This window comes from Talpa europaea (assembly GCF_964194135.1).
Source record: "Talpa europaea genome assembly, chromosome: 5".
Taxonomy (NCBI): domain Eukaryota; kingdom Metazoa; phylum Chordata; class Mammalia; order Eulipotyphla; family Talpidae; genus Talpa; species Talpa europaea.
The window spans coordinates 39,155,070-39,175,822 of record NC_140071.1 but is presented as its reverse complement, the minus strand read 5'-3'; the positions used below and the strand labels follow the sequence as shown (position 1 = coordinate 39,175,822).

The 20,753-nt window shown below is 35.6% G+C and overlaps 1 protein-coding gene across 1 annotated transcript in view; it reads right to left on the bottom strand.

The window, feature by feature from the left end:
- The window catches only part of MEF2C (myocyte enhancer factor 2C), a gene marked incomplete at its 3' end in the record, with an annotated part of 141,448 nt that extends 126,932 nt beyond the window's left edge, over window positions 1-14,516 (bottom strand). Inside the window, exon 1 of the mRNA XM_084233540.1 lies at window positions 14,476-14,516. The remainder of the gene's footprint in view (window positions 1-14,475) is intronic.
- Window positions 14,517-20,753: the final 6,237 nt, after the last annotated feature.

The window sequence follows — 20,753 nt, the reverse complement described above, 5'->3', positions numbered from 1 at the left end:
AATATGTAAGTAAGTAATCTGATATGTAAAGTTATAGATAAAATCCTAGCAAGAAAAAGTGAACTCCAGATCTGTCCTTTATCACTCTTCTAAATACATCAGCCTTGTTCATATCATCACAACATTACAAATCAACTTATGGTAGACATATATAGTTATATTTGAAATATAATGAACAGGCCTTCCTTTTTTCAGGTATTAAGAAAACTCACTATCACAACTATGTGGTAAAACACCAGAAAGATAATTTAGTGATTAATCTTTATATTGGGACAACAGAGTCATAAGTTTCAAATTAATTACTTCCTTACTAATATGTGAAAGGTTGTTTTGAAAATTTATTCCATTTGTGTTGTTTATGTGACAATATATCAATTCCATAATCAGAAAATTTTCTGACAGAAAGCATGACTTAAATTTTATTTCATAAATTTTCTTTATATAGAAATATGAGTTTTCCTATATGAATATATATAATTTATGCTTAATTTGTAGAAGTGATCATTATAGTTTCTGAATCTTCATTTTTAGCTTATGTGAACTATAACTCTGATAAAAATATTTAATTTTCCTGAATTTTGAGTCCCTTATCATAGAAAATTTATTTAAAAAATCTAAAATTAGCACTGAAGTACAATATAAAACCTTCAATTCTAAGAAATATTTAAATATCCTTATCTGATACAAAATGTATACATGTGTATTATTTATCTGCAGGAGCATATCTATCTATCTATCTATGTATTTACTGCATGTACTTACATGTAAAACTTCAAATTCTGCTAACAAGTTCATTATTTCAGGAATGAATGCAGGTTTTCATTGCTCAAATTTTTAAAATTTGCAGAAAACCAGAAAAATTTTTCTATGAAGACCACAAAAGCCTGAATTTTTACTAAGAAGAGTTGACAGGACTAGAGATACCTTAATAAATTAAAATTAAATTCAGAAATATTTACCTATTATGCTTTTAAAATGTGAACAAAAGAAAACTGTCACACTATTTTGAGAGAGCACAGTTTATCAAGTGTCTCCAAGCTGGATCAGGTTGTGTTTGATAGTTTAATTGATTTTAGTTTAACTTGATGTCAGGGATTTACGGAAACCAAGATTATCAAGTCAAATAATTGATATTTATGATTATACCTTAGTCTATCACAATATTTTTAAAAATAAAGTCTTGATATGAGTAGGAAAAAAGGACTGTGATATATCTTTTTGATATTTCTACATAAGGAAAATTTATGAAAGACACATGTCTGTGATTATGCAGTAAAATTTCCAAATTGTAAATTTGATTCCTGTGAAATCTGCTTTATTTTATTTTATTTTTTATTTTAAACATTTCTATACAAACCTACTTTTAAATTTAAATACAATACACTTTGTTCATCATTAAAGATATTTGTGAAATTTTAGAAAAATAAATATTTGGCCAAAAACATATATGGAAGAACGCTTTTGGTTTATGAATATTATAAAAGTTTCTTAGAAATCTCTTAAGGGCTGAGTACAATAAAACTAGGGCAATGCATATATTCTCAGTTACTCTTAAAAAAAACCTGTAAAAGTGACTATAGTGGCATGTTCTGACACATTCTTTTCATAAACCGAACCCTGTTAGTGACAGCAGAACAGATTGTGTGCATCTGCTGGGAATGAGCCAGATGACAGTGGAAAAACGCACATGGATACCTTGGCACAGCAAATAAAAAATGGAGAAAAAAAAGACCTGGAAGAGAAAGTGCTCAACTTTAATTGAAACATTCTTTCCAACATGTGAACTTCATCCAACCACCTCGCCTAGCCTGTCAATTTTACATATACGAATCCGTTTTAAAGGGATCTTTTGTAAATTAGAGCTGTTTTGTCCTCTCTCAGCACTAAATATTGACTAAGGTTTTGGATTATTTCTTCAATTTATAGCAAATGTAAGAAGCATTAGAGTAGTAAAACAGGCCAAACCCCTCTATCAGTCTGGTACAAGAATACTAAACTTCTAAAAACCCTTCAGGTTCAAGTCAAATTTTAAATATCTGGGATAAGATTTGAATTATGTGGGTATTATATTGCCAAGTGTTAAAAATGCCACAATTGAAATATTCTGCAAATGTGACTATTGTAAACGCTGCTTGCACTCAATAGTGCAACAATATTTTATTTTATGCTGATCAACCACAGTATTGTTTAAACAGTTGGCTCAATAGCACTAGAGAGGTCCATACATAAAAACAAATGCGCTTCTATAAATCCTACCAGGAAGTTCTCTTGGATGCTGTGATTACAATGAAAATTTATTCTATACAGTATACAATGCAAATTTTAAACTGGAGATGAAGTTGTTTAATAGATTAGTAGTCTGACTGAAGCAGCTGCAGTCAAAAAAAAAAATCTGGTGATTAACAGCCATTTTCCAGTAATCATAACCCTGGAAAGGGCTACTAAGCAGGGGGAGGGGGTTGCAGATGGGAATAATTCTCTAAGCCCATGTGCCTTAGAGGGCTCCATCATCTTCATGCAGACTTATTATTATTATTATTATTTTTAAATTAAAGCTTTTAGAGGCATCCTTGATTGCAGTGTTGGGAGCTGTCCATGCTGTTTTACCATAGGGAAGTCCACTCTGCAAGTATTCCTTGCACTGAGCACTCTTTAGCCAGGCATTAAAACAGGATGGAAAAGAGAGCTGGAATGCAAGGTGCACACTAGAGGGGCATTATTCAAGAGCATGAGAATAATTTCAGGGGTTGCAACGCCACAGGCCGTCTAAATTGGTCAGGTCTCGTCGACATTACCTGTCATCCAAAATATGATTTTCTTTCAGAAATTAAGTGAATATAACAGCTGAGCAAAACAGCGGTAAACAGACTGTGGGACTTGAAATATCCCCATTTTCATCCACATATTACCTAAATTTATTTATTTGTGCCATCAAAAGTCATAATTTTCAGGTTAAAATCTGCATTAGTCTCACATGAAGAAAAATACCCAAATTAAAATAAGTTCATTCATGCATCCACTTAAAGTTGACAAACTATAATTAAAATGAACAACCCTTTAAATTTGGGATAAAGGATAAGAGGAATGCCATTTATTTATCTATTTAACTACTCAATTAAAAATGAATTTTATCTTTATGACTAAACACAATTCATCAATTTATTCAACATATATCTACAGAATACCTATTGTATTTAAGAGTGGTGGTGTAGAAATACGAAGATGAGTAAAATGAAACTCATTCTTTGTAAAATAATTCTATCTCCACATACAATTAGAATTTTGTTATGTTAAAAAATTAAGAATACTAATGTATTCTTCAATAATAGATAATAGTAATGCTAAGGGGAAAAAATCTTTAGTATTCTAGGTGAAGCTCTTTTCACTACAAAAACCAGCTATTGATAACTTTATCTACACCAAACATTTCCTCTAAACTGAACTTTTGGTAAAACAAAGCAATCATCAATCTGGAACTCAGCATTTTCAATAAATGATTTTTAAAACTCCTGGATGAAACTATTTTGTTTCTAGGTTCCATTTCTGGTTCTAAAAATAATATATTTATCTGTGAAAGGTTTTGATTTTCTTGAAAAAGACGTATACTGTACTTAGCAATCATCAGCATTGACCTAGCATTGCATCAGTTAGAAACTTGCCCTGAAATAGACCCAATTTTAAAGGTATGAAAGTATCACTAGGAAAAAAAGTTCAAAATAATCATCCCAACTAAGCATTTCTAGTGGTCACTATTGGCATCACAATGATTAAAATATGCTGTTGTGATAATAATTTACTAATTAATGATCACTGACACTGTGCTTTTATATGTGTTATCCCATTTAATCTTTACAGCTGTAAGAGTGGGTGACATATTATGATTCCCATTTCACAGATGCTGAAACTGAGACTTTCTGGCAGTTAAATAAACTGTTTAATAACACTAACCAGTAACTGAGGGGCTAGATTTTGAACCCAGTTTGTCGTTGCTTTTAATTATTACTCTCCAGGCCTCCCCAGTGGCACAGCGGCTTGAGCGCAGTGCTGTGGGGCTGTTTGCAGCCCCCACACTGCCGGTTCGATTTCCGGCCGGCCAGGGAGATACCCACATGGCACCACAGACCTCTCCTGTATTGCCCTCTGCTCCTCTCAGCAGTGTATTTTGGTCCGTCTGCCTGTTCTATTCCCCACTCTGTCTCTGGTGAATCTTCTCACCCTCCCGCGCCTCTGGCCTGTACCCCAGTGCTTGTATAAATAAATCAATCTATAAAAAATAAAAAATAATAATAATTATTACTCTCCATTGCTATGGACCTGTATGTCTAAAAGTACACACATATGTAATTAAATAAAGAGATCAAATATGGAAATGGGATCCTCAAGCTCTTTATGCTTGCAAATCAAAAGAACTGATTCTCTCTTTCTCTTGCATTCATCTCATTCTCTTATGCTTTTTTGTCTCTTATTCTCTCTAATCTCTTCCAGCTTGCACCTGCTACAAACACCAACATGCATACACATACACACACACTTTGAAGTTTTGGCCCAACACTTTACAGAACATCAAGAATGCCATAATTTGGTTTAACTAATCCAATAACCATATCACCTCCTGAGACTTCAAGATGCTGTGAATTTTTGCCGTGGATGAACCATCCACTGACTCTAAAGCTGTCGGTGGTTCCTTACAAAGACACCATCCTGTAGCCTTTGCTGTTTCAAGATCAGTATCTAGAGCTCTTTCATGACATGGCATTGGGCTATAATGAACCACATCAATCTCTCAAGTATAGGGAGATAAATGAACACCTGAAACAAATTCTATGATCTCACACATGTAGTCAAAACAAGTTGAAAGTACACTTGCTTTCACAATACCAGGTACTTTGAAGCAATAAGGGAACTCAGGAAAAAATCCAAAAACAAAAAAAATCCAAAAACAATAAAAACAATAAAAAAGGGGGGGGGAAGGGTGAAGTCAAGAATTTTTGATTGTTGAAGCTATGAAAAAATATCACATAGTGCTCACTCTAAAACAAGAAAGAGCAAACAGTCCTAGAAGGGACATTGGTGATGCATTCCACCAAAAGGTTATAGGGAAACAAGTTAGGGGTCCAAGTATCTCAGCTGGCCCATTGCAAAGCTATTCATGCCATGCTGAGAACTGCTTTTTTGGTGTATGTAAGGGGAGAAAAACTCAAATGTTAAAGGAAAGAAAAATATATTCAAAATTATTTCTTTAATCTATAACCTTCCCAGACAAAGTGGCCTTTCGATAAATACTAGACATGAACAAAATGGATACACCTTTTTTAGTAGCCAGGTTTGTTTATCCTCATTAAGGTAAGAAAAATAATCCTGATGGAATTAGTTCTGGTTTATACCCTTTTCACATATTAACTGTTAGTGTAGAAAGTTGGAAAGAGTACTTTCTAGACCACAAAACCTTTACTTCAAGACCACCCAACAACTTAGTAAGACCCCTCAAATGTGAATGGAAATGAGGTACCTTATAAAAGTACTTGTATTGGCTAGCACAGTTTAAAATTGTTTTTAATTCTTGCCCAGAGAATTACCTATTACAGGAAACTCTATGAGATTCATGTTTTAATCAAGTAGAGTTTTATAAGTTTTATATTTATATAGCAAAATTATCCATTTTCTAGTTAAAAAAATTCATCCAGAGCACATATTAAACCAACTGAACTTTACAATGTGTCTAACAATATTTATCGAGGAATGGTGATTCAAATTATCCTACGGTTCGGGAAAATTACGAGAAGATAAAGAAGTCCTAAACCATATTCTAAAGTAAAAGTGTAGATTTAAGGTTTAATCTGAATTTTAAAATAGAATGTCTAATCTTGTAAGAAATATATGTCAAAAATTTACTGACTCCTATGTATATTAACATATGCAAAAAACAAGTTGAACATTTTCCCCCTTGCTAATGGGCATTGAAACTGTGCCAGATGTAGGGCCTTTGCTCATAACACCTATGGCAAGAACAGGCCATTGTGGTAAGACTCTTCTCAGCTACCTGATGCAATTTAAAATGTGTGCTGTATTAATTTCTAGACACTTTGTTAGGAAACATTTGCATCCACAAAAAATAGTTTGGGATACTTAAACATAATTAAAATTACCTTTCTTATCTAGTTTAGTTTAAAGAGATATAAAATTAAATTACATGGAACCATTGGTCTGATTTGGTAAATTTTATATAGGCAATTAATAGCTGATTTAGTGGGTTAATGACTAAACTAGCATGTATACACTATTTTTACACTATAAAAATCAATAGTTTAAAAATAAAGTTGGAACAAATATTTATTATGTAGTAACACTTTCTACTTAGAGTTTCCATTTAATATATTCCTACAAGAGAAAGTTAGTTTTAGAAAGGTGTGCTGGCAATAATTTGACTACACTTCACACAAATGAGAATTCTGCTACTGATTGAAAAGACCCATGGAAGTTAGAAATTATTTTTTAATAGGATTTAAAAATAATCAAAATGGTAACAGTTGAAAATGTAACTGGTAATTAAAGATTGGTTTTACCCATTTTAAACTTTATTTTACAAGGAGAAATATGAGCTTTCAGTCTGCTCTATCAAATACAAAGAATATTATATACACAGTTAAGTTATTTTTCATGGTAATAAGCACATTCCTTCTACTGTTAACCTTTCAAATGAAGAGCATAATCCAACCTGAAAACTAAAGCCCATATTTTCTCTTTGTACTCTGTATTTTCACCTAGTAATCATTAAAATTGTGTTTATCAATAAAAATTACCATAGTCACATATTGTGGCAGATCATTGCTATTTCCCGAGATAAATAAAAAAAAAATTCAATGTTAATTTGCATCATAAAGTGACCTAACACATGTGGAATATGATGCACAGGCTTCATTGAAAAGAAAACATTATATTTTTCTTTCCAAAATAAAACAAAACAAAAATACAGACATTTGATTGGGCCTGCTTGTGTAGGGGTGGGGGGTGGGGGGAGAGGTCTCATTTTCTATCTTACACCTATCATTTCATGCATTCTAAACTGCTTTTATAGGGGAAAAAAGGGAAACGTACTGAATCCACTTTACAGTTATTGTCTTAGTGATTTAAGGCAGAATTTTCAAGTTAGAGAAGGGAAACATGCTTTTCCTTTCCCAAAGCAATTGCCCAGGAAGAAGGCCCTGTGCTCTCTAGCGTATGCAAGAGGAAAAAAGGACATTACTTGGGGCTGAAATCACTCGAGACAGAAGAGGGGAAGTTCACGATGTGGCAATGTGCACTGGATCTGGTCTGCAGCCAGGAAGTTTTCATATTGTAGCTCAGCTGCAGTACCTGCTCTGCATATTCAGAAATAAAAATACACCATCGCGCTACCTCAGAGGCTGAGGATGTTCTAAAGAATTAAGAGAGTTTATTTTTCTTTCTTTATTCTGAGTGTAATTACTGTTTTTAAAAAGAAAGTGCTGAAACTATAGTAACTGGAGGGTTTTTTTTTTTCCCTTTTTAAACTCCTCAAACTACCTTCCCACAAAGCCATTTAAGTTAAATGCTACATTTACAGACTCACCTACATGAAGGATATAACTTAAAACATCTGCTGAGACACGTATGTTCTGTTCGGATATAAAGAACGTGGCAATTTTTTTAAAATTTTGGTCCTCCATTATAATCTTAAAATGTGTGTTCTTCTGTATGTGTATATGTTCATTCATTAAAGAGATTTTCGACTGCAATTAGGTAGTGGGCTCTATAAAGGCTTCCTTGTGTGACTATGATTTCTAAAAATAAATGCTCCAGTGGATATTTCTGCTAAATAATCACATCTTCAAAATTAAAGAAATCCCAACCTCTCCTATTACATTAAATAATAATACCAACTTGCCATGATAACCAATGGTTGTACACCTTATGCATGGTCAACAATTAATTAGATGGTTTTAAAAAGTCATGTTTACTCTCTTAAGGAGTCATCTAATTTCCTTGTCTGTTCCCACTTATTTACATTAGCGGGTCTATTTTCTAACTTTGTAATTAAATGAGCACATCTAAAACCAAAGCTGCCCACCTTCAGGGTTCCAGGAAACGTGTATTCTCTTGCTGTCTTTCTAACTTGCTGAAAGAATCGCAGACATGTGAAAAAAAAGAGAGGGGTAGTTTTTAGCTGTTTGGGGGGAAAAAAACCTACTATCCTTCAATCAAAAAAAATGTAATCCATTATGCTAGAAATCCATAGTATCTGAGAATAATCTGTATGCATTCTTTACATGCATCTTATCTATGACAATAAGATACAAGAGGAAAACCAGACCACACTCAGGATGCTATTTAGGAAAAGGAGGTTTTCACCAGGGACTGCTTCACAGATCAGTTTCTCCAGATTCTAAAAACAAGTTCAAGGTACATTATTTAAATCATTATTTGAAGATTTGCACTGTCATTCTACATGAATCGCAACCAGTTGCAGGATGAACAACAGTGCTTCATTCATTTCAAATTTACAGCATTAAGAATTAATAAAGTCTCTACAACATCTGCATTATTAAAGAGTAATGATTCCTGCAGAAATCTGCCCATAATAGGCTTACTCTTTTTATGGCTTGTAATGTCACCAGTTTCCTTTATAATGTGCTCAAAAGATTCTCTCCATGTGTACTTGAACTTTGTTTACACAGGTTATAGTTAAAAGATAAATGCAGAGATTTAACTTAGGCAGTGGAATGACAATATAGAACAAATGCATTATGATGATGACACATGTTACTCATATTATCATCTGAAACCAGAAGATGAATTTATGTAATGGGTTATCACATGATTTCCCTAATTAATAGGAATATGACTTTTCTTTTTGCAGTTAAAATTAAAATAATATCAAAGAAATGTGAGGTAATACTACATTGGATAATCTCTTTTATAATCTTAGTTTTTCACAATGGTATTCTTTGTTATACAATTTTTTTTTAATTATTTTCCTTGCATACACAAAAACAACCGACAAAAACACTGATGCTATCTACTTAAGAGAAAGAGGTGGGTAGGGTGGGTGTTTCTCACTCCTTTTATTTCTTTATACCTCAATATATCTGCAAAACAAAATAGTTATCTTTGAATTCTTGTTTTGAGCAAAACCCAAACAAATTCTAGTCCACTTTAGAGACGATAAATGATATTAAAATTGCAAAACTTTCAGACATTTTCCAGCATTCAGTGTGAGAAAGGCTATTAATAAGAACTGCTTAAAAAAAAAAAAAAACCTGACGGTTTCCTTTGCTCACTAACTATAGCAGACCATTAGAAATTGTTTTTTCTCATGCTGTTATTCACTTACATACTGCATATTTGCTTCAATTCTCCAAGGGAAGAAATGTGGCTCTTGTGGGAAAGGTCCACCCCTTTCTACATGTTTGCTTCCTTGAACGAAAGGAACACACCCCCTTACATTCTTTGAAATGTGTCCAACATGCAAGAATTGTAATAGTACCGTATTGACCAAATGGGAAAATCTGAAATACGAGTCAAATACTGTGAAGATGCTGTGTGTTTAGACTCAGGAGGACGTAAGGATGGAAACAGTAATAGACATGAACTACATCTAGTCTAGTATCGATGTTTACATGCTCAGAACACTTGTTAAGTGTTAGAAGAAATTAGTGGAAGAAATTTGTCAATTTTTAGTGCACCTGTGTGTTGTCTGACAACTCAGGAAGAGGCCCAGAAATGTTAGGAATTTTTGAGTGCATCCCTTGAATTTTAGAACCATCAAGGGAATGTCTGCTCCTTTTCTAAAGATTTTAAAGAGAAAGAATCAGAAACTAAAGTATCCATCTTTGAAATAGAATCAGAAAGCTATTTGAAATCACCCAAGTACAAAGATATCGAAAGTCTATGTTCATTCTGTCCTAAGACAGAAGACTCACAGCAAAATTGGTATCCACTAATTTCTACTCATTAAGACAATATTCTGGGCATGAGAAGTTATATCTTTTACAAATCTGCCTTCTATTATGTCGGATAATATACTCCCAAGACAAGTTTTTTGTTGTTGTCTTCTAATAAAGTGATACACTCCATATTCGTGGGAATTTGTACATTAATCTTTACTTTTATCTTTTCTAAAGCCCTTTTCTTTATTCCAACTTTACAGAGAAATTTGCAAGTATGAAGACACAAAATCGGCAAAATTTTCTCTCTTAAGATAGTTTAGTGTTTAAATGAAATGGTTAGTCCCACTGCAATTTGTTCATCAGGCATTCACAGATGAACTGAGCTATGTAATTTTCAGGCCTACAAAATGGAAGCTCAGCTCTTCTGCCTATGTCTTTTGCCTTAGAATAAGAGTAAGTATAAACAGTGACTCTATAAACTGGAACTGATGGTGATAAACTTATTAAAACTTAGTAAGATATTGTTATGGTCAAAGAAAATCTGGAAGTTTATGCCACAAAACCAATTTGATGAAACATCTCATTCACTAGAATTTCCTACCTTGTGATAATAATGCACAGAAAATTAAACACATAAATATTAATTTTATGTATCACGGAAGATATAGGCAATGAAAATGCAATGTTTACATTTATGGGTGACTCATTAGTGTTTTATTGTGTGAAACACTAGGAGGCATCAGTTGGGTAAAAAAGGACTTCAATTTTCAAAGAAGTAAGAAATTATTGTGGTGTTAGATGTGTAAGAAGTTAGGCTTTTCAAATGTCAATATGTAACCCAAAACTTTATTCTCTGAAATAAACTCTCAAAACATCATATTCTCTTGTGAAGAATGATCTTTATATAACGCTCATGAAATATATATTATTTAACCAATAAACATCCATCAAGATGTACTTCAAATGCATGCTTTCATAACTATGTAATTACATGTTTTTATAAAGAATATATCTGGTAGCAGAATAACATAATGCCTATTGACTACTGTGCATTTTCGACCCAGTTTCTCAATACCATGAAGGATACATTTCATTTCTGTCATATACTGTTCGGTGCTCTCTGCAGCACCTCTGAAAATGTCTAACACAATTAAGCCTTATCAAAACTGCTTCACATAAGCAGCCAGAATTCAGTGTCTGTTCATAAAGAAGTGGTAGAACTTAAAATTTAAGCAATGAAGGTATTGTTTAAAAGGACACATTTTCTCTTACTTCACTACTGAAAGCCTGTCATTTGAAAACGGAGTTTTCCACTGTTTGAATGACTCTTCCTAGCGATGAAGCAACAGGGTTGTGGTATACTTATCTAACAATCATTTGAAATTGGAGTGTCTTGCCATTCCTCAACAATCAGCTTTTATCTTTGACCTATCAAAATAACATGTGAACTGCGTAATCCGCCTTTTGTAAGGTGCACAGACTGTGTTGTCGCTTCTAGTTTTGTGAATCGCCCCTGTAATCTGGTTTGATTTCCTAAAGATGACAGATTTCAGTGAACACTCAGGCTTTACAGAGTGCAGGGCAGTCCACGCACCCATGAGATTAAGGTACAGTGCAGAGGACGGGGATCTTAATCACCTATCCTTCTACATGCAGCACACCGACTGAACACCAGTGATTAAATCTTTCCTTTGTGTCCAGGCAATCACTATATTCATAAAAGGAGCATATGTCTTTGGTAAGTTTTAGATATTAATTAGCATGGTATTTTCTCAGAGGATGTGCTTTTGCAAAAAAAAAAAAAAAGTAGAACTTTGTCAATAAAGTCTACTCTGTGACCCCTAATTGCACGTGAAATTCTACCATGTTGTTTTGAATTTTGTCCCTGAAACCAAGGTTCTCGGGTTAATAAATATATTTTTGTTATTATGTAGCACAAATGTTGATGCAATGATATTTCCCCATTTTTGTCACTTTCTGAGATTTCACAGGCTCAAAATATACCGCATCTAGAGTTGGGAAGTAAAACCAAATATACTACAATAAACAAAAGAAAGTTTTGAAATACAATGTTCACATATGCCAGGGAGTTATTTAGCTCAGTTTTTTATAGAAGAAATTTAAATACAATAAATCATGTATTAGAAAGGTCTGACTGTAGTGTTATGCAATTTATTGATTCGATAAAGTGAGGGCCAAGGTTAAAAAACATAGACATCTGAAAAATATAAAACATAATGCTTTTTCAGGATTCAATTTTGAATCATCAGATAACCCTTTTCTCTATTGGAATGGATCATTTTCCCTAAATTTTGAAAATTGCTTATGCTTACAAAGAAGAAAACAGGCAAGGTGCAGCAAATTCTTGTTATTTAAATTGTATGTAATTAATGTTAAAGTGCTTCTATTTTGAAAAGTTTATATATCTGACTGCATACTTTTACAGTATGAACAGCCCAGAAAAAATGGAAAATTGGCTTTTTACTAAAAAGTGCTCATATGTCATTTAAACCTAAGAAACAAATGAATATTTTAAAAGTTGCAGCTTTAATATTGTCTTTCAATGTATTCCATATACATACACAGCAATCAGAACGTGACTAGCGTAACTAATGAATGAAGTAAAATACTGGAAGTCTGGAAAATATGACACAAATATTCAAAGACGTGTGAATGACATTAGTAAAAAACAGTCACTTTTATAAAGTTTTGTAAAACTCAAAGTAAAGATAAGTGCCAACTATTGTCTCTTTAACTTGACTGGGGGACCGTATTTTAAACAAACTGAATTTAAAGTCTGTTTGGATGAAAACCTTTATAATTGAGTTAGTAGTGGAATATATATCCAAATGTACTTTCCTACAAATAGAATGAGACATAAGAGATTTTTTCTCCTCTTGAGGTAGGATATTAGATTAGATACATCTCATTTTACCTGTCAAGTTCTGAATCCACTTGCTTTAGAGCTACTTCTTTTAACTTAATAATTTCATGAATACACTGGAAGACAATAATATGGCATATTAACTGCATTGCATTTAACCAAAACTGATGATGGAGAAACAAAAAAAAAAAAAATACTGTTTGTGCCGTTTTGGTGCATATGGAACATTTTCAAAGACTAACCCAAACTCATTATTTTAAAAATTAATTAAGATGGGTAAATCTCAAATCAGAGATTATTAATCTATTTAAAGTTAAAATTAGTATGCAATCCAGAGGTTAAATGGGGTTCACAGGTGGTCACATTTCCATGTCCTTCCAAGTCTCTAAGGATTGGAGTTATTATACGCCACATAAACATCTTTACTCTGCAACCACAATTCCACTGCAAGGTGCCAGTGCAAGAGAGGTTGGTCACTTTTTTTGACTGCCGTAATGAGGTGGCTAGAGTTCCCTTTATAGCACTTAGAAAATATATGCAGTCACTAACTATTTTACAAGACAATTACTATTAGAGTTAGTATCAGATTTACAATAGTAAAACGCACATTGTGTCAAAGCAATTCTCTACTGAGAACCAGTTAAAGAACTGGCAGAGAGCCTGATTGGACTTATTATACTGTCAGCATTTACATATAAAGGTATTTTATACCCAAGACACATTCCTAAAATATGAAGAAAAAAGGCTTTTCCCCGAAATGCTAACTACTGGACCTAGAATGGTCAGAAATGTTTCCGATAGAGTTCCCTTTAAGAAATCAATAACCATATGCTGGAGATTAACAGTATTAAATTTAAATTCTTGCATAATATTCAATAACACAATAAACAAAGTGCCATGTCTAGATAGACTTCCTTTGTGCCAAACTTTATCATTGAGTTTGGTAACTTTCATCCAAAGTCCAAAGAGAAGGCAATTGAAGCGACTTAACCTTGTTTGTTTTTAAACAGCTATGGATTTGACTTGACCTAAACAGCAATGCATACGTATACAGAAATCCCAACACCAACTGTGAAATGTATAGACTACCATGGCCAGGGTTCTACTTTTTGTCCAAACCAATTAAGTAAGAAGCCCTCTATCAAGGCAGTATTTTGGAGAGGGAAGGCGATGCACAAAGGTATCCTGACAGCCAAGCTTTCGCTCAAACTAATCCCAAGAATTAGTGGCTCAGAAGCATAACCCAGAGCAAATCAGTCTTTGGGGGGACTCAGAGGAGCATCTTCCCACAGTGAACTCACTGCTAAATCTTCCAGCATGTACTTCAAGGTCACAGAACATTCTGTGAAATATTAAAATCCACCAGTCTCCACATGCTCCACCATATCAAACATGCTAATGACGTGAACTAACTTCATGAAACTTTAAACACACTGGTGTGACAAGAACAAGTCAGGAGTGATTTCAATAGCTGATGGCGAACGGATACGACTATCTAAAAAGTTACTTTTAGCAACAAACAAGGAAATCATGGAATCTAACGAAAAGAATGAACAACAAGCCCCGATTTCAGTTTTCAAAAAGGCACAAGGGATAGACCCAGTGCCGCTGGAATATACTGATGCAGATGTCTGAGACAATACCCCGGCTACTTCTATTTCCTCGAGAAATGTCAGAGGTACTTACATGAAGGAAGACCGGATCAGATTAGTCCTTGGGATATTTTCCTTTCTTAAGAGAGGGGGAAAAAAAATAACAATAATCTTTACTTCGTCCAGCCTTGACGTGCTTGTCCACCTGATTCAAACATGCAGCCACGGCGACCCACACAGAACCTTCAAAGTCAATCCAATAGCAGCCCGAAGATGTCTGGGTGTACGCGTGTGCTCAAGTGTCTGTGACTGCGAGCAGAGCGAGCAGAGAGCTGGAGACGAGGTGTGTGCGCGCGCGCGCGGGTGGGGGGAGCGCGCGCGGGGGAGGCGCGCTCGGGACCGCGCATTCGCGCGCCCCGAAACCTCTCGGAGATGGAGGAGGAGGAGGAGAAAGTGGCTCTCAGTGGCCGGCCGGATTAAAAGTAACCAGACTCGTCCAGAAAACTGCGTCCAGGAAGGAAGTGACAGAAGACGAATGGGAAAAGGAGAGCCGCTCGCAGCCTTTGAAACATCGCGTAAAAAAGGCGGCGGGCGGGGCGGGGTGGGGGAGTGGTGGGGGGGGGGTATTGGAAGAGGAGGCGGGGGTGGGGGGTGGCAGGGAAAACCGAGCCCACGGGCGGGGGGTGCTTAACAGCACGTCCGACCAAGTGCCTCGTGCCTTTCCCCCCTTTATTGGATCTTGTCCTTGCCTTTGCCTCGCGCTGCCTTTTTCTCTCCGTGCCTCTCTCTCTCCCTTGCAATCCCAGACCGTGGACTCTCCTCGAGCTGGAGAAATCATCAGTTTCACTCTTGCAAAAGGGGGGCGGGACTAGACCTCGGAGCATTTTAATAAAACAAACATACAGCCGTTCCTCCTCACCCCTCCAGTCTCAACTAGATTGATAAATTACTCCACTACACTACTTTAATTATGTATATGGTATGCAGAATAAATCACTGAACATCAGTACCTCAATCAAGCACTTTTAAATGATAATTGCATCTTGGTGAATCAATCTTTCCATGCCTGACATTTTGCTAATTTTAGTTTTACGGTGGGGTAATGGCACATGCCATACGCAAACCTAATGACAATTCTTTATTGCACGAAATCAAGACAACACGGCGAGCAGCGGCTCCCAGCTCTCCTGGCGCCGCCGGGGAGGACGGTCGGGGAGCCGGGGCTCCGGCAGCCGCGCGCTCGCTCGCTCCCCGGGGGCGCCAGGAGCCAGCCAGCAGGAAAGTCCTTAAAGTCGGGATCTTTCCTCTGACCAATAGGAGCGCGACCCTAATAGCTGCTCTGGTGACTTTTCCCCGGTTTGAAGACGAGTTAACCACTTCATTCTTCCACCGGTTCGAGCGCTTCTCAGTTACTCACGCGTAAAAGCCACCGTCCAGGATGTCTGCAGCCCTCGATTCCAGCGCGCTTTTCCAGCACGCCCAGAAAATGCGTCTTTCGACGCTGGGAGGTTGCAGAGTGAGAAAGCGAGGCCGAACCGTTCCCCGAGTGTTAGTAGTGCCCAGAGTGAAAAATGAGCAGTATTGAAATCTCCACTTCATCGCGGGGCCATGAACTTTCTAATCAGTTTGGAGATAATTACCGAGGCGGCAGCTTCCTCGGAGATGTCGCCCTCCCTCCTCCCACTGTATCGCTTCCACACCTTACTGGATTTTAGCCAAGGCATTAACATGTAAACCAAACCAACTTCCCAAATGCATTAGGCTTCCCTATCCGAGAGCTCATGACTTCACTCATCCTGAAGAGTTTCAGCTGCACAGGAAGCAGAAATGGAGACTGATAAGGAAGATACTTAGGTTAAGGTTTAAGGGTAGTAAATACTTTCCTTACCAAAAAATAGGTTAATAATATTCAAGATTTAGGAAGGGCTATTAGAGTTTGGGCACCGCCCCCTCCTTGGCCAATTATGCCACGCCCAATAAAGCCAAAGATAAAATATACCATGAAATGACAAGATTGTATGCCAGCAGAGACAGATGATGTAAAATGTTTAAACTAAATTAATTTTTTAAATATCGTTAAAGGGAAAATACATTGGGGAAATAAAAATATTGAATGCACAAGACTAGACAATAGATGTATACTGAAATATCTAGCTAATTAAAGATATTTCCTCACTTAAAAAAATTCCTTTCGGCACCATGTGTTTAACCCAATGACTAGTTGCATTTCCTGTTAAGTTCTGCACTGTGCCTCTAGACTATTTTAATCCACAGGGACAGTGTGATTCAAAAAGCCTCCTGCTTCATTGTAGGGTCTATTTGATGGTGAGTAGCTTTTCTCAGAAGAGTGGGCTCAACATTTAGGTATCTGCCCCAAGGCTTCACTTGAAAGGGGAAGGTTGATTTTATAGACAAGTCAACTAGAGCTGAACATTCTTCAAGCTTTTGGCTCATCAGTATTGTGACTATCAGCACAGTTAAGCGGAATCTCTATTATAGGAAAGCATAGCAAACTGTCACAAAGCAAAAGTCATCTGAAATAGTATTATTTCTTGTAGATTACTATCTAAAATATGTTTGCCTATGAACTTGCTACTACCATAGATTCATTGAAATAAAATGGTAGAGAGAACCTACATCAGGTTTTCACTCAAGCTATAATTAAAAAAAAAAATCCCCCAAATTAAAGTGCATACACATTTTCAATGCTAAGACTTGTCCATCTATGGTGGCAGAGAGAAAATTAATATTTCTCTAGATTCACAAATGTCCCCACCAAGTAAGCCATTTGTAGGAACATCTGAGTTTTTTTGTCATAATGTCTGAGGTTAATGTAACGAACTGTAACAGCCTATATTACATGTCCAAAAAGACACAGACTACCTGATTTTCAAACATGCTATTTTTGATGGATAATATTTATACTTACCACAGTACACTTTATTTTTAAATAATCATCCTTCAAAAAGAAATTATCATTTAACATTTTAAAGAAGTCGTTCCTAGTAAACATGTTAATAAACTTACAATTATCAATGATAGTACTAGCATTCAAAAAGTATGTATAACCCCACACCGGATAATTTGAAAATAATTTGGATCTGCATTGTATCGCAGTTGGCCTTTTAAAATATAAGATTTTCCTCTCAGCAGATTTAGCCTCTTAATTAAGTGTAACCTAAGTTAATATTAGCATTAGTTTCTTTCCCATGAGCCTTTATAGTTGAAGCGGAAAAGAAGAGGCGGTACAGAGATATACAATAGAGTCACCTGAGATTTAAAATTAGTCATTGTAATCCACAAGGTGGTTAATCCAAAGTGTATTTTGTATCCTTTTTTAAATACTTCTGGACTTTTTTTTTCCTTCCAAACAAAATTATCCTGGTCCTTGAACCCTAGCGTTACTTGGCTCAGATGAGAATAGTTTCTGTTAGAGATAGAAGCTAGTAGTACGAGTGTTAAGGGGCCTGCATTCTCTGTCTGGATCAGAATTTGTGCCTAAATAATGAGTGTGTCCTTTCTGAACCTTTGTTTGCTTAATTGTTAAGTGACTTTTCCAATGTATCCTGGTTCTGTGATTGGAAGTAGAAGACTCAAAATATTTAAACCAACTGGAATCTAGTAACCTATCCTATTAAGAAAAAGGGGACACTTTTAGGGGAAAATGACATCGGGGATTGATGTACTATTAAATCTGCCTCCTCCCCACCCCATCACCAAATATTCTCTTTATGAAATAATTATTGTAAATGCTTTTTTATAAATGCAAATACATATATATGTGTTCTCCCCCCTTCCCCCCCCCCCGGAAAAAAAAAGAATTTTTCAGCAGTATATTTAATTAAAATGACACAGAAGTTACAGAGAGCATTATCCTTTGGATTTTAACTATAGGGAGAGCTCATTTCCAAGTTCTATTTAGAGCTGCATACCATTTGACTCCACCCTCTTCTCTTTAAGGCTTCCCTACATTAAGTCAGCAGTCTACTAAAACCCTGTACACTGGGTCTGCCTGCTTTTAAGCTTGGCCCACGCTGGGTGTAGCTCTTGAAGTGAGCTTTAAAAAATTATTTTAAAGTAAGCTGGGGTGGTTGCTACAGCAACCCACCCTGAGATGAACAAAGGCTATAGATTAATCTTGAGGGGCTACCCCTCAAGATTACTCAACTATACAGTATTTGTTCTGTAGTCAGAATACTTGCAACACAAACATGACCATGGAATGTAGAAGTTCAGAAAAACAGAAAAAGTAGTAAGATACAGATTCCAGTAACATTAAAAATACATTATTTTTTTGTAGATACAGTATAGGTGGTGTGTGTGTGTGTGTCTGAAATGGATTAATTGTAAAAGATTTGTATAGGTAGGCTCTGAATGGTAGTGTGAGCTTTAAGCAAAATGCTATGGCACTGCTTACCATATAAAGTATATAATGGCTATATAACTATCATTTTCATGTCTACATTATAAATACCTAATGTCGAAGAGTTTGCAGTTTTACCTTTATAAATGAACTTTGTGGACAATGATATAACAAATGTTAAGTACTCACCACATACACTTTACTGCCAGAGTCATTTGCCTTCCATTCTTTACTTCATCTCTTCATAGAAGTTACTTCACAGTTTGCAACTCTTCTTTGGCACCTTAAAAGGTGTAAGTGCAAAAAGGTATATAATTTTTGTTTTTTTAAAGAATGCTGACATATGTTAAAGTGCATTTAAGTAAGTTTTTTCTTAAACATTTAATCTGAATTAACACTTAATTCTAACTTGAAACCAAACCAATATACTGCATATATAATAATTTAAATGATCACTACTTATCATGCTTATAAACTTTTATGTAAGTAGTGACAATTATCTAATTTTTAAAAAATTTTTAGGCACAGCTTTAGCCATGCACAGGATATATCATACAGACTGTTACTGAGAATCCATAATATACAAAGGGTTTATTATTCCAACTCAACATTTAATCACATCCTTTATCTCACATGTAAATAACCTTGCTTTATATTTCTTTTTGTACTTTAAATTTTATATCTGATTTAGAATTACATGGAAGAACAGCAAACCCCAACACATCCCAAGTTAACAAAACTTGTCAAGTTGGGAAATGTTTGCAGTGCAACTGAAATTGCTGAAAGGACTTACTTTATATGTTGCCTAAAGGCCAATTTTAAATCCTTTGGGATTAATGATGTGGACTTAGTACTGTTTATGAATTCTATTACCAATAATACCTTATCTTTCCAAGCAGTATTTAACTATACTTAACATAGACAAATGCTCCTGTATTCTAATCTCTGTTTGAAACTAGCTTTCTGTGTTTTGAAAATGCAGATGAACCTTTCCTTGGCTTCCCCCTTGGGCCTAGTTCTCATGAGCTTGAGACCTATCAGCCTATAATGGGCAGTAATCATCTTCCCATTTGTATCAGTGAGAACACTTTAAGATTTATTAAAGCCTCTATATTTGGTTTGACATCCTTAAGATTTATTTTTATTTTTAAGTTGCTTCGGATTCAAGGAGAAATGAAGAATTTTGGCCACTTTTATTTTAACGTTGTAGCTCAGTGTTTTGTGATATGACCACAGCTAGTCTAAATTTGGTGACTGGTAGTACCAGGTGACCCACTGAGTTTCCTTTTTTCCAGCTCATCTTGGTTTTACAGTCTGCTAAGTGGGAATCATAATACACATCTCCCAGGGCCTTTTCACCTTACAGAAATGCAATCTCTGTGAAATAATGTCTGAAAGATATGTTAAGGCTTTTTAAAATGCCACTACAAATTATGATACATTTCTTCCTTTTCCTGTATCAGCATGCCCAAATAAGGCTTGATCAGTAATTTGCTTGCGAATGTGTGGCTGTTTAAAAAGTACCCACATGCATGGCTAAATTTAATGGACTTTACCTTTACTTACAAAATTGTGAAATGTTCATTGGAACATTGATTCTATTCCATTTCTCGAAATAGCACAGAAACCTTCAATTCAAAGAATGGATTTTCACACTTCCCCCTTTAACTATTTCTTCCAGATACTTCTATGTGTGCCCTTTAATTTTTAAAGATCTTTATCCAGGATTGGGTTGGGGGTGGGTGTTAAAACTCTTGTCTTGCGTTTTGGTGCCCACTTCTTTGTCTGGAAAGCAGAGGGCTGGTATTCAATCTGGACAGCCCCTTAAAGACCCAGACAGGGGACGCCTCTGGTTTCAGCAGCTCACTCTGCTGAGTTATTGATCGCAGGCAGCAACAATCTCTCCGGGTGATTGGTGTGGAAAGTGAATCTGCGCTGGCGGGGCATTCAGAAGAGGCGCAACAACCGCAACGCCATCCAATTATTGCCGGTCCTCCCCTAGAACACGG